The sequence below is a fragment of the Ambystoma mexicanum genome, chromosome 1q (genome assembly GCF_040938575.1).
Source record: "Ambystoma mexicanum isolate Mex_15411 chromosome 1q, UKY_AmexF1_1, whole genome shotgun sequence".
Lineage (NCBI taxonomy): Eukaryota > Metazoa > Chordata > Amphibia > Caudata > Ambystomatidae > Ambystoma > Ambystoma mexicanum.
The window spans coordinates 142956959-142971728 of record NC_090922.1 but is presented as its reverse complement, the minus strand read 5'-3'; the positions used below and the strand labels follow the sequence as shown (position 1 = coordinate 142971728).

General features: G+C 48.9%; 1 protein-coding gene across 1 annotated transcript in view; it reads right to left on the bottom strand.

The window, feature by feature from the left end:
- Window positions 1–10458, bottom strand: part of CRISPLD2 (cysteine rich secretory protein LCCL domain containing 2) — a 257983-nt gene extending 247525 nt beyond the window's left edge. The window contains exon 1 of the mRNA XM_069636263.1: window positions 10310–10458. The gene's annotated coding sequence lies outside the window, so the exon portion shown is untranslated. The remainder of the gene's footprint in view (window positions 1–10309) is intronic.
- Between the last annotated feature and the right edge of the window lie 4312 nt (window positions 10459–14770).

The window sequence follows — 14770 nt, the reverse complement described above, 5'->3', positions numbered from 1 at the left end:
CGGCTCTTTCCCTCTTCTCGGAAGGCAAAAACTAGATTGGGATGGCCTCTTGAATCTCTGCCTACTGTGGGTTGACGTTTTTTTTTCCCTATGCACGCTAACTGGGTCACATATCTGTCTACACTTAGACTTCGTTGTTATGTATGAGAACTAATGAGAGGTGAAGTAATCTGAAACGGTCTAGTATAGTGCAACGTCTGTCATTTTTGGTGGCTTCTTGGGGCTACCTTCTGTAAGGAGAGATTATTGGGAAGAGAGAGGGAGCGCTAAAATGTGAAACCTGATGTGTTGATGAGTGCAGACCACAAGCCCAAGTCAGAGGCAAAAGAATGTGAGGGTGAACTGACCTAAAAAGGATACTATGGGTTTCCCAGCAGGTTGATTCCATTTTTCAGCCCAATATAGGCAAGGGCAGTGCTTTAAGTGGGACAGGACCAGCCATGGCCGGGCACCGGCCGTCTCCAAAAAGTGGGGCTGAGCCAGGGCCCTGCCGGCCCTCCCCCCTGGTGCCACCACAACATTGGCGGGACACATTGTTCCGCCGCAGCCGCGATGGGAGTGGTCACCAGAGGAAGTTACTGTCCATTTGTATCCCCCTCCCCAGGTCACCAAGACGTCTTTGACCCTCGGCAAACTTGGGGACTCAGTGCCTCATTTCTGTGTTTATAAACGATGGCTTGAAAAGTACACAATTCAAGCCATCTTTTATAAAGCTTTGCCGACGGACAAAGACGCCTCAGGCTTTGTCCATCGTCAAAGCTTTAGAAAAGATGGATTGAATTGTGTACTTTTCAAGCCATCTTAAATGTGTAAAAAAGAAGGCTTGAAAAGTATGCAAACCATAAGGTACGCACACAAATATATAAATGTTATATATTTGTGTGCGTACCTTATTGTGGTTTGTGCACTTTTCAAGCCATCTTGAAGTACATAAACCATAGGAAGGCATGCAAACAAATATATAAATGTAACATATTCCTAAAAGATGGCTTGCATAGTACGGGACACATACAAATCCTTACACGCATTTATATATTTGTTTGCGTACCTTACTATGGTGTGTGTACTTTTTAGGCCACACCCATCCCGCAGCCACGCCCCCACCCCCTTGATTTCTTACCCTACTTAAAACCCTGCACAAGGGCAAAGTTCCCTCCAGCCTAGCGTTTGGGATAAGACCCATGCAATGATTGTTAAGCAACTCTTAAACACAATTATTCTCCCAAGTGGGGCTCGAATACCCAACCTTCTATTGGCAATCACATGAATTAAGGCATTGTGCCACAGTCGCTGTTTGGAAAACGTTAACAAAGCAAGGCTTGTATTTGTCAACGCTGGTCATTGGGACGGCTTTTCCCGGACCTGAGATCCGGCAAAAAAATTACTCCCTGGAACTCGAAAATGTACGTAAGTGTAATCGATCTGCTTTTGATGCCGAAAAGCCCAGTGACTTACCCACTAGATTACTGGAACTTCTGGTTACGACACTGGTCAATATTCCTGTCAGAACTGTACTCTGCAAAAATTATTGAATTAAGAGCTTTGTACATTTAAAAGATGAGCACATTTTCCAATTCGATTACGACATTATAGGGAACTCCTCCTTTCTTTAATAATGTATTAATTAATCTCCATATAAAGGTTTTTTTGGGGGGGCTACTGAACAAATTCTCCTGAGTTCCCTCCTACCCCTAACTTAAAACCTCCAAACCCGCCACTGCCCCCCTCACATGGGTGGTGGGATCCCACAGTTAATACTTTCCATTTCCAGCCCTGATTACAATAGAGCAAAAGCTCATGTTTTGAGCATCATTACAGGCTTACAGGCAAACCCACACAGTTTACATCGAGGGAAATGCTTGAAATTGCCCCTCCATCCGCCCTATCCCCCAACACTCCTTTCCCCCCCACTACTGAACAGTAGTCATGGGAGCTACTGCCACATTGTAGTCCAACTTTTATGCCAGTGACTGGTCCGAGTGTTTATTTGGAAAATCTGTTCACCCTACTCCAGCCTTACCAGTCTTTTAGAGAGATGGGCCCAGAAAGTCGGCTAAAATGTGACATAGGCCGCACCTGTTCCTCCGTAACCATGCACTTGTATCTGCAGATGACAAATTACCGAAAGAATGTGGGTATGCCTCTATGTTCTGCAAATATTGATATGATTGGTTATTAATAACACGCTTAATACCCAGAGGTTTCTAGCACGGACCTGGGGTTCGAACCTGTGTTGCTCTGTGTCACTTTGTTTCCAAGGCGGGCACGTTGCCGCTGAGCTATGCTCCCGCACTGATTGGTCCATGAATCACAGTTGTTAGTCCACTGCCCGCACCTATTGCTACATTGGCCACGCCTTCTCATCCACAGCCCGCACATCCCTGTCCTATCAGGACACAGGGGCTTCTTGGTACAGGCCTTAACCCCCTAAATGCCAAGGACGAGTATACTCGTCCTTTTTGCATAGACTTGCATAATAGCCTGGCACTTTTGAGGGCACAATAAGAGCAGAGCTCAGCAGGGATGCTACACTTATAATCCAACAGCGGCAGCATTTCCCAGCATGCCTGCAATTATTCCATGGGGACAGTACAGGAAATTCTCAGTAGAACTACTGAACTTTTAATTAGCCAGTGTGAGCACCTCTTAGCAGGCCGTGTTTACATTTGATGGCCCAGTAACTGCAATGCACTCTGGGCCAGCTGCACATGTATGGAAACTCTTCCTCTTCAGATCTGAGTGGGGCCGCTGTACCTGTATTGTGCCTGATCCATCACTTCCCTGTTTTGCTTATGTTAGGCTGTACCAGGGGTGTGCAGCCTTTGGCTCTCCAGATGTTTTGGACTACCACCCCCATGATCCCTTGCCATTCATTATGCGGGTTAGGGCTGATGGGAGTTGAAGTCCAAAGCACCTGGAGAGCCAAAAATCCAGCGTGGCTGGTTTTACACGCGTAATGAGGCAGTGTCCTTGGGTCCGCCGTACTTTTAAAATGCAACGACACCGCCACACGTCTCAGCTGGGCTGTTATACTTTCTCTGGCACAGACAGTACCGGGACTTCTCAGCGGCGTAGCTACACAGTTTATTCAGTAGTACTGGCGCTTCTGAATGGGCCACAGTACTGTAATATTAATGGGCTAGTGCCATCATGTGTACATTGGGGTCCATGCTTCTAGTGGGAAAGTGCTGGCACTTGTGAGCAGGGCCGCTACACTTTTACTTGGCAGTACAGGCACTTCCCAACAAGCTTGCTATCCATTGGATGAGACAGTGCCATCACGCTCCTCGGGGTTGGGGACAGTCCAATGGGGCAGTGCTGCTCGGCGTGGCTGCTACTCTCTGAAGTGGCTAGTGCCAGCACGTCTACACAGGTCTGCTATACTTTTAAGGGTTATGTCGCAGTAGGGCTGCACTACTTTCGGTGGGACTGAACCGGCGCACTTCTCAGGAGGACTGTTATAATTAGCCTGAAAGTAAACCCAGCTGAGTGGAACCCATGTGAGATGTTTCCCTCCGTCCTCCGCGTCCCTCGGCCTCCTCCTCCCCACACACACCAAAGGCTCGTGATGTGGTTTGGTTTTTTTCAAAGATTTCTACAATGCATTTCTCCTTAGATATTTCAACCCCAGGGCAGCCAGCCTCCCCATGGCAACATCTGGGACTGATAAGGGAATGGTGATTGCTGAAGAAAATGGCCGAGGTGCCGACAGAGAGGCTCCCCACAAGCCAGAATGAGTTACAGCTCGGGGCAGAGCAGAGGTGAGGAGGCTGGGCTGGGGGGGTTTCGGGGGTCCAGGGGGCGACGGGTTTCCAGGCAGGCTAGAAACACAACCCATAACAAAGCCAGTAGGAGTGACCTTCTGTTTATCGTGAACATGCGTACTGTGTTGAAGGCCTGCTTTGGCTTGCATAGAGGGTAACATTGTGGGTGGAACATAGCACGAATAGGAGCACGGGCCACGTTCCATAGGTGCGCCAAGAGACGTTTTACAGTTGTTCGAAGGATGCAAATGACTTTGAAAGGATGCAAATAATTTAAAATCAAAGGCAGAGCTGGAGACCACAGACTTTTTTCCAGTATCTGCGCAGTCCGGCCCAATGTCTATGACCCAATGTCAACATCTATGCAAGTAGGAAATGCAATTAAGAACTGGTGTTTGGGTTTGTGTGTTTATTTTGTGTGTGCCAGCTTGCCAGCAGATTTGCTCTTGGCGGGAGACTCACAAGGTGTGTGTATACAAGTACACTGTTGCAGGCAGGCACTGCTTCGGCGCCCACCCCTTGCTGCAGCTGTCTGCACTCCCTTCATTAATCACTGTCTGCACCACAGCCAGCTGCTGTCTGCGCGCTGCTTATTTATTCAATTATATCGGAGGTCAAATAATTGCCTCTTTTTATTGCAGTAGCACAAATAACATGCCCAGGAGTGACATACCTTCTAGAAAGAAAAATGGGGAAGAAATGCGTAATCATAGTCAGAGATAGATAGGAATAGTATGTTAACAAAAGGTATCTTGCAGGAGAGAGCTGAAGCTTTCTTAGTCGGAACTAAAAATACACTGCACGGTAGACGGCAAGCCAACTCTTCTAGTCCAAGCAAAGAACGCCAAAGGACTGTCAGGATTTGGAGAAAGGTCTGTTTGTATTCTGCAATAAAAGAACTTCTTTTTTACAAAGGGCCTGCTCACACAATATGGCGGTGTTGCACCCTGTCAATAATATGGGCCACATTCCGAGTTGGGCAGTATTCTGGCGGTAAATCCACCGGAAATACTGCCCAACGGACTTGGTCCTGCAGATTTATCACCGGATTACAAGTGGTGGTGGCGGTGTTCTTCCCCATTCATTTCGAGTCCATAGGACTCCATTGGGGATTTTGGCATAATTACCGCCAGCGGAATTACTGTCGCAGTATTCCACCGATTTTTTGGCAGAAAGTGGGAGGATTTACCTCCAGCATGACGTGGGGGGTCAATCCCCCACTCCAGGACCAAACTCGTATGCATGGCGCAGCGGGAAATGTGGTGGTAATTCAATTACCGGCACTTTTTTCCTGCACCGCCATACTCGTAATGAGCCCCTATGTATTAAATGTGCGGCACTCAGTGTGATGCTGAGCAGGCTCCACGGGGATGCCACCGCCAGTCTACACACAGCAGGAGTGCCAGTATACACACGGCTGTCTTTAGGCTGCCCGGAGCCATAGGCGTGTCCAGGGAGTGGCCTGGGTGGCACCTGGCTGCCACCCCTGGCATCGGATTGGCCACCCCAGATGCCACCGCATTATCCTAAACTATGATCATTAAACTTTAAACACAGGAATGTAAGACACTAATGTTAGTATTTAAAGTAGATATGGGTGGTGGTGACAAATAGTAAATGAATGCTATTCATACGTGCATGTGCCCGCACACGCGCTCCTACTTCATGCCACCCCTGCGTAAGTCCGTGCCCCACTTGGGCCACCCCAGTTGAGAGTCTGGGCCACGCCACTGCCCGGGCTGAAGCGTCACTTAACTCATGGCCCAGAGATACTAGCAGGGTCGCCCGGTTTTGCAGCGGTCACATGGCACCTCAGGAGACTTAGCGGGCCATTTCGATGCTCCCCTGACAATTCTCCCAAAACCTCGTCATTATTCTCGGATATGGCATGTGGGATGAGACAAAAGGTCACCTGGTCCCTCTACCCCTGCGCCCGGCCCCGCAAACGAAGGGTAAAACACCAGAAAATCGGGCAGTTCGTGATTTTTCCCAGGCACACAGAAAGCACCTGGGAAGCCAAAAGCAAAAAAGCTTCGAAAATAAATTGATGGGTTTCAAAATTAGAAAAGAGCTCACAGGCATGCTGGGTAAACAAGGGCATCTTCACGCGCTCTGCAGAGCGGCACCATGTATGCATCTGACCCGAGGAGTGGGAGGGGGGTGGGGGGGGGGGGGGGTTGAAAAGGAGTAGTCCAGCGAAACTCCAAAACCCAACCTCACGCCGTAGAAGGGGGCGCTCTAACACCTGGAAAACTCAGCAGTGCAGCTGTGTGGCTGTAGGGGGGCTCCAGAGAGCAGCACGGCTTAACAACTAAGCTTTGGGAGGGGAGAGGGCGGAGCTCAAACCCCAGCAAAGCCCACCTGCCCAACCGAGCACGAGGCAAGTCACAGACAGTCATTAAAGCCCCATCAACCAGGCCAACCAGAAGTGTCTGCGCTCACCTCGTCGTGCCTTAATCAGACGGGCAGGAGCTGGCGGCTCAAGTTTCCGGGTCCCCGCTCTGCAGTAACACTTTGGAACAAACGACCTACTACTGTCTTCTCTGAAAGCAGAACAATCATACTGGACTTTCGGCAATCCTTTGAAAACCTGGCTCTCCACATGGAAGGGTGGACTGGCCTATAAGGAACTCTGGGGAGTTCCCGGCAGGCCTCTGCACCCTGGGCCTCTTGTGTGTCTTATTTTGAAACGTTCTCAAAGGAAAAGGGTTGGACTTGCTGAAAATGTGTAAAATGAGGCCACTTTGACAATTATTTCCAGGTCCTTTTTTTGGTTCCCAGTCCACACCTGAGAGCATCTCCCGACCAGCACCCCCGACCAGCACCCCCACCACCGCCCCCCAACACCTTCTGCATCCCAGCCCGAACTTCTCTCGGCCAAGGTTAAACACGGAGGGTCTCTGGGGGGTAGGCACTAGGCGGGCACCAGAGAAAGGCAAGCGTCCACCACTTACATGATGTAGAACCTGACCACGGGGATGCTTTCCAGTGAATACTAATAATGGTGTTATGTGTTGGTTTAGGTAGCAAACCGGACACGCTGCACGGTGCGCTGTTTCAAAAGTTGGGGCGACGTTCTGCAATACGCGATGTGATTACACAACTCCACGGTACTGGTTTGACCCTCGGCGCTTGAACAGGAGTCAGGTCACGATCCCCTAAAAACCGTCGGTCTCTTGGGGAACCCTAGCAGCCTTTCCCATGCCTGGGCATCGTTGCCGATCACGCACATGAGCTGCACTCATTTCATCAACCACACAAGCGGGGAAAACATGAAAGGCTGAGTCAGGCGCCTCCAATTCAAAACCAGCCAGGGTCTGCAGCTCAGACTGGGGTCAGTGCGGCGGAGACTGAGTAGTAACCCCATTAACTATCACAATAGCTGTAAAAATAGCACAGTGACTCACAGCGTAACTCACCTCACAGCCTTTGCTTAATAGCACAGACACGCATAGCAGAGCACAATAAGGCATAAGAATAAGACCTTACCATTTCATGATATAAAACACAGCATGGCGTGACAGTAAAAACATGTCACGACACAGATTTCCACAACCCAACATGGCATAGCGCTGCACAGCACATCACGTGATAGCGTTGCGGAGGAAAGCATAGGATATAACAGATTGCCATAATGCAGCACAGCTTATCATACAGCAGCATCCTAGCATTGTTTAACGTAACGCAGCATAGTGCTGCAGAAGCAAACACAACGTAGCATGGCGTACATAGCCTGGCAGCACATTACTCAGCATAACATAACGTACCATCACATAAGAAAGCATAGCATAACATAGCTTGGCAGAACATTACTCAGCATAAATAACTTACCATCACATAAGAAAGCATAGCATAACATAGCTTGGCAGAACATTACTCAGCATAACATAACGTACCATCACATAAGAAAGCATAGCATAACATAGCTTGGCAGAACATTACTCAGCATAACATGACATAACGTAACATACCATCACATAAGAAAATAGAGCGTAGCTTAGCTTGGCAGACCACAGCTCAGCATAACATGACATAACGTAACATACCATCACATAAGAAAGCGTAGCATAGCAGAACATAACTCAGCAAAACAGGACATAACGTAACATACCATCACATTAGAAAGCATAGCGTAACATAGCTTGGCAGAACATTATTCAGTATAACATGACAAAACGCAACATACCATCACATAAGAAAATAGAGCGTAGCATAGCTTGGCAGACCACAGCTCAGCATAACATGACATAACGTAACATACCATCACACAAGAAATAGCGTAGCATAGCTTGGCAAAGCATAACTCAGCAAAACATGACATAATGCAACATACCATTCAATTAGAAAGCATAGCGTAACATAGCTTGGCAGAACATAACTCAGCATAACATGACATAACGTAACATACCATCACATAAGAAAATATAGCGTAGCATAGATTGGTAGACCACAGCTCAGCATAACATGACATAACGTAACATACCATCACATAAGAAAGCATAGCATAGCATAGCTTGGCAGAACATAACTCAGCAAAACATGACATAACGTAACATACCATCACATTAGAAAGCATAGCGTAACATAGCTTGGCAGAACATTATTCAGCATAACGTGACAACGCACCATACCAACATATAAGAAAATAGAGCGTAGCATAGCTTGGCAGACCACAGCTCAGCATAACATGACATAACGTAACATACCATCACACAAGAAATAGCGTAGCATAGCTTGGCAGAACATAACTCAGCAAAACATGACATAACGTAACATACCAACACATTAGAAAGCATAGCGTAACATAGCTTGACAGAACATAACTCAGCATAACATGACATAACGCAACATACCATCACATAAGAAAATAGAGCGTAGTATAGCTTGGCAAAGCATAACTCAGCAAAACATGACATAATGCAACATACCATTTCATTAGAAAGCAGAGCGTAACATAGCTTGGCAGAACATAACTCAGCATAACATGAAATAACGTAGCATACCATCACATAAGAAAATATAGCATAGCATAGCTTGGCAGACCACAGCTCAGCATAACATGACATAACGTAACATACCATCACATAAGAAAGCGTAGCATAGCATAGCAGAACATAACTCAGCAAAACATGACATAACGTAACATACCATCACATTAGAAAGCATAGCGTAACATAGCTTGGCAGAACATTATTCAGCATAACATGACACAACGCAACATACCAACACATAAGAAAATAGAGCGTAGCATAGCTTGGCAGACTACAGCTCAGCATAACATGACATAACGCAACAAACCATTCCATAAGAAAGCATAGCATAACATAGCTTGGCAGAACATAACATAACGCAACATACCATCACATAAGAAAGCATAGCGTAGCAGAGCTTGGCAGAAGATAACTCAGCATAACATGACATAACGTAACATACCAGCACATAAGAAATCATAGCGTAGCATAGCTTGGCGGAACATAACTCAGTATAACATGACATAACGCCACATACCATCACATAAGAAAATAGAGCGTAGCATAGCTTGACAGAAGATAACTCAGCATAACATGACATAACGTAACATACCAGCACATAAGAAATCATAGCGTAGCATAGCTTGGCGGAACATAACTCAGTATAACATGACATAACGCCACATTCCATCACATAAGAAAATAGAGCGTAGCATAGCTTGACAGAAGATAACTCAGCATAACATGACATAACGTAACATACCAGCACATAAGAAATCATAGCGTAGTATAGCTTGGCGGAACATAACTCAGTATAACATGACATAACGCAACACACCATCACATAAAACAGCATAGCGTAACATACCTTGGCACAACACTGCTCAGCATAACATGGCATAACACAACATACCACAACATAAGAAAGCATAACGTAACGCATCATGGCCTAACTTAATTGCTCATATCAATAATTAAACACAACACTGCTGCACATAAAATAGCTCCATTTAGAGTGGCATTACATAACATAGCATCGCATAAAATAACATCACATAGAATAAAGAGTAATAACAAAACATTACCTAGTCCGTCTTAGCGTGGCATAACATTAACCAGCAACCCCAAGCCTCGCAGTAAAAAAGCACAGATGTATTTAGACCAAGACGCCCCAACAGGCCAGGCCGCGGCGGCCTCTCTTGGCACTGGTGGGCCAGGCGGCGCCTGCCGGCGCTATATTTAATGGATCATGAAAGCGCTCTCATTATTGGTCCAGAACAAAGCACGGTTTTGTGCTTGTGAGAGGCCTTCCACGCATAGGATGTGTCGCTATTAGTAAAACGCATTCAGATTTACGAACGTAACTTAATCTTATATTGAATGTGATATATATATATATATAGTTTCATAATAAATGTCAGCAGGAAGTCAGTGCTTTTAATGCAGAAGTCCCGCCACTTCTCGACAGCAAGCAGGTACTCTGGGGTAATGAGTACCCGCACTTCTGTGTTTCCATCTAAAGCACGGGCCAGTCCATAGCATGCACAATGTATAGCGTCCATAAGGCGCACTCACCTGCAGGCCCAGGCGAGGCGGTTTCGGAAGTCCTGCGGGGTGTCAGGGTGTGAGTGAGTGTGTGAGTGCACGCTCGGGGCAAGGGCAGGACGCAGAGCCTTCACTCGGAGTCGCAGCTCGTCAGCAGCAGCAGCAGCATCGAGCACTCTGGCCGGCTCGCTGGGGCCCGGCCGTATTTATAGGGCGGGCTGGGAGCGCGAGGGCTCGACCGTCTCTGGGAATCCGGTGTTCTTGGCAAGTGTCCCCCCCTCTTCTCCTGACGAAACCAGAAGAGAGTGTCATCAGAGGCCTGCGGAGAACGGGGAGATAGGCTCGGCTGTGACGGAGGGCTCCGCTCGCAGAGTGTTGAGGGAGCTGGAGGCGTGGGGCGGGCGCAAGGGGGGGGAGCGAGGGGTGTGAGGGCAGAGGGGTGCAAGGCGGCGGTTCAAGTGGGCGGGAGGTGCGAAGGGGTGTGAGGGCTGGTGGGGGGGCTGGAAGTGGGTGCGGCAAACCATGGGAACCGAACCAAGCCCTCCTCCCCACCCCCTTAAACCCGGCCTGGGAAGCAGACAGGAACCACACGCTGCGCTTTTTTTGGGTCGCTGAGAAATGGCAGTGGCTGTTTAAGTCGGGTCAATGAACAAGTCAAATGCGGTAACACTTAAAAGTGGAATACGGCATTAAAATGAGAACCAGAAAGAAAACGTGTGCATTTCGTGGATTCGTTCTGTGGATAGCACGCAACAGGTTGCCGACTGGAAACCCCGGAGCGCAGTTTCTGGAGTGCAGTGCGTGTTGGATGAAATACTACAGGAGCCCGAGACACAAGGACACGGAGAGTGTCTACTCCCCGCACTAAACCCCCACCCAAACTAACATAGCCGCCGCAACACCCCCACACTAGTCCCCCAGGCCCTGCGTGGAACTGCCTGATTTGCACTTGGCTTTCCTTGCCTATGCCTCCCGTCACAAGCCCCCCATTGCCGTGCCCAGGGGCGAAGTCCTAAAAGAAAAAGGTTTGGGACTCATTAACACACCAATTGAATGTGGTGTCACCAGAAATAAGCATATCAGGGTGCCCTCTGCAAAGTTCAGGGGACTTCTGAAAAAGTGGGTGTACCCTCGACTTGAGCCCTGGCCACGCCCTCCACCTCCCCACCCCTCCTGAAATGACGCACGGACTTAGATTGTGGGTGGACAGGCCGCAGTTGCTTTATAGCTTACAGGTGCTCTGTTGTTTATTGGCAATGCAGCATCAGGGTTCTACTCGGAGCTGAAAGCCCTTACACTTCCCCACTGGTGGCGGGCAGCCCCCACACATGCGGAGCTGACCCCCTTACACTTTACCAACTACCAGGCCAATCCCTCCCCATTTCGGTCAATCAGCTTCATATTGCAGCCGCTTGCTCTTTACTACTTTTCCCAGGTGCAGGATCGTAAAACAGCTTTTTACGCCTGTCGCCTGCCCCGCCCCCATGCTCCCTATTGGCCAGGTTTTCAGTGCTGTAACTTTTCATTCCCAACCCCTTGTTGCACCGACCCCCGGTTGCCAGGTCCCTATCTGATCCCTTGCCCCTGGAGTCCTGGAACACTCTTGCCTCCTCACCGCTCTCCTCCCCTGGTACCCAACCTCGACCTCTTCTACCCGGTCTCTAGGACTTCCACTCGCTCCCCGTTGTTTGTGTGACTTACCCACTTACATGCCCCCATTTGTTCCTACTCTCCCTCATACCCTGTTGCACTTGCCCCTTCCCTTACCCCCGTTGACTGCTCCTTTTTCCCCTGGGCAGGTAGTTGCTCATTTCACCCCAACCCCCCCCGCTGTTGTGGCTTCCTACCCCTTTGCTCCCCCATGGTAACTGACCACTAGTTCTCTACCAACTCCCCAAGTTGCTGCGCCGCTTTTCCGTACCTCTGGCCCATAACCCCTTATCCCAACTAACTGGATTCCCCTGCGCCCTGTTACCTTGTGCCTGCCAGCCCCCATCGCTAGTTGCCTTGTCCCTGTCATTCCTGATCCTTGCACCTTTCCACCTCCCCTTCCATCCCCCTACCCGCACATTCCTCCCCCACTTTCCCATGGCCTTCTGAGTTAAGTGCTCCACCACCGACAATCTCGGACACTGCCAGTCCCTTGTGGATGCCAGCAGGCCTACTAGCCTGGATGCACCATGTACCTCCACTGCGACGGTTCTGCTGTTAAATCAGAAATCATGACAAATTAAACATTTCACATTATGCATTACAATTTCTGGGTGGGCGGGCGGATGAACCTTTTTGCCCTCAGCGATCAGGAAATGAGGCTGTTTGCTTAAACTCAGGTGCTCATAAGCACTTAATGGGGGACGGTCTACCCTCTTTTGCCCCCCACGGCCCATCCAACCCTTTTCGCACCTTGGGTTCCCACCCCACGACCACTTCCTATAGCTGGCGTCAGTTAGTCTGTGTAGGAGTACCCCTGCTGGTCCCTGCTTGTAGGGTGATGGGAAAACGTGGGCCCAGGGAAGCCTGCTGGGCGACGCAGCTATGACAGCATCCTCCACAGGCCTCCCTCTGCTCGGCGGGTCCCCTGGCTCACCTTTCGGAATTTATGGTTCCCACTTCTTCCTCCTATTCTCTCCACATCCCCTTTCAACTAATGGCAGGTATTTATAAAGCACGTCATGGTCATGCCTGTGTGCCTTCTTCTAGGTCAGGGGCGTGCAACGTATTTTGGCAGCAGAATGGGCGGCAGGAGGGGAGGGGGATAGCGGTGGGAGACTTTTTCAACCTCAATTTTTATTAAAGGTATGGCCCTGGGTCCCCTCCATATTCACCATCACCCCCTCCCACTCCCGCAAAACTGAATGGCCATGGTTTTCCTCTAATCCCATGCCAAATGATATATCACATGTCCCTTGAGCCACCCGCCCACCAATAAGAAGCATGCTCCATCCCTCCATCAAAAGGCATGGCCCTGGTACTCCCTATTTCCTACCACCAATGACATGGCCCTGGACCCCCACAAAGCCCCACCCCCTACCAAATGGCATGCTCCTGGAACCCCCACGCCAACCAAACGGCAAACCCACAAGTCCCTCCCACACCCACCAAATTACATGGACCTGGTACCACCTATTCCCCCTCAAGCAAACACCATGCCCCATCCTCCCCACCGCCCCTGACAACAAAACACCAGCCCCATGCATCCCACCCCCCAACAAAACGACATCCCCATGCCCCTCTCCACAGGGGTGGATTTAGCACTTATTTGATGGACAAAGAGAGTAAGCAGGCCCTGCTGTGTCCTGGTGACACCTTCCAAATCTCTTCACACACGCCCTTATCTCTCCATGCTGCACATTGGAATAACAAAGAGCAGCTTTAGAGCTCCATCACAGGGCCCGGCTAAACCGTGGGGGCCCATTACAATATGAATTCCCCCCCTGCCTTGTTTACAGATGGGGGTGGACACAGTGTGTGGCGCCCTTTGAAAGGGGCGCCTAGGGGACCCTGACGTCTATGGAAACAAGGCGTGTCACCACACACGATAGAGACGCCAGACACGAGGTTGTATTCCCAAAGCTAGGGTTTTATTGCAAAGGAAAAGTCTCAGTTGGCCAACTCGGTCTCACGCCCCGCGACGTGTATCTCTAGACCTCGAGGGACGCAAGAGAGTGAATTACGTACATCAGTTACCTATATACAAAATGCATAACAAACAATCAGCTATGACATGTTTAACACCCCTCTTTATTGGGTTTCTTTGAACTTGGTGTGATGATGGACATCTCCGACCACTATGACACCTTCAAACATCTATTCTAGTAACAATTTGCAATTTGTGAGTGTGAAGGCATCTTTCGGTTATTGAATAGAACACAGAGCTTCTGTTCTTGGAAGCGAACTACATACGGGGGGAGTTGCATTCCGGACCTTGCTATCTATCAGGTGCTATTCGCGTCCTGGGAGCCGACATGCTCTAGCGGGCTGAGCAAAGGGGAGCCGTTGGAAAAACATAATTCAAGCCTTTAGCGGTATTATTCTAACATACTCTACCATATAACGAGACTGGCTGGCAGCTGTGAAATGATTAAATGCCCTGCAGCTCTGCTTCAAGGCTACATTAAGGAGGGAGCCGGGCATTCTTCCTGGCGCTGCCTACGTTTGTGTTTCAGCGAACTCTTGTTATCCTCATAGCCCTGCGGCCTTGTCCTTTTCACATACAGACAACAATTTTCCACAGTCGAGCAGTGTAAGCGGAAAATATACTGCGAAGCAATAGGAACAGAAAGCAATGAGCAATTGTTAGAAAACAAAATGGCGATTCTTGGTACATCAAAATGGTCGTTCATTGGCAAACTCGAAAACCTATATTCTGTCGTATCGTGCATGAGACGGTTGGCCCACGGCCACCAAAATGCGTTTGCGGTCTCAAAGTAGAGGTATCCGTATTTCTGGACTGACACCTTGGGTTCCTTAAATAAGCATGTTCTTTGATCT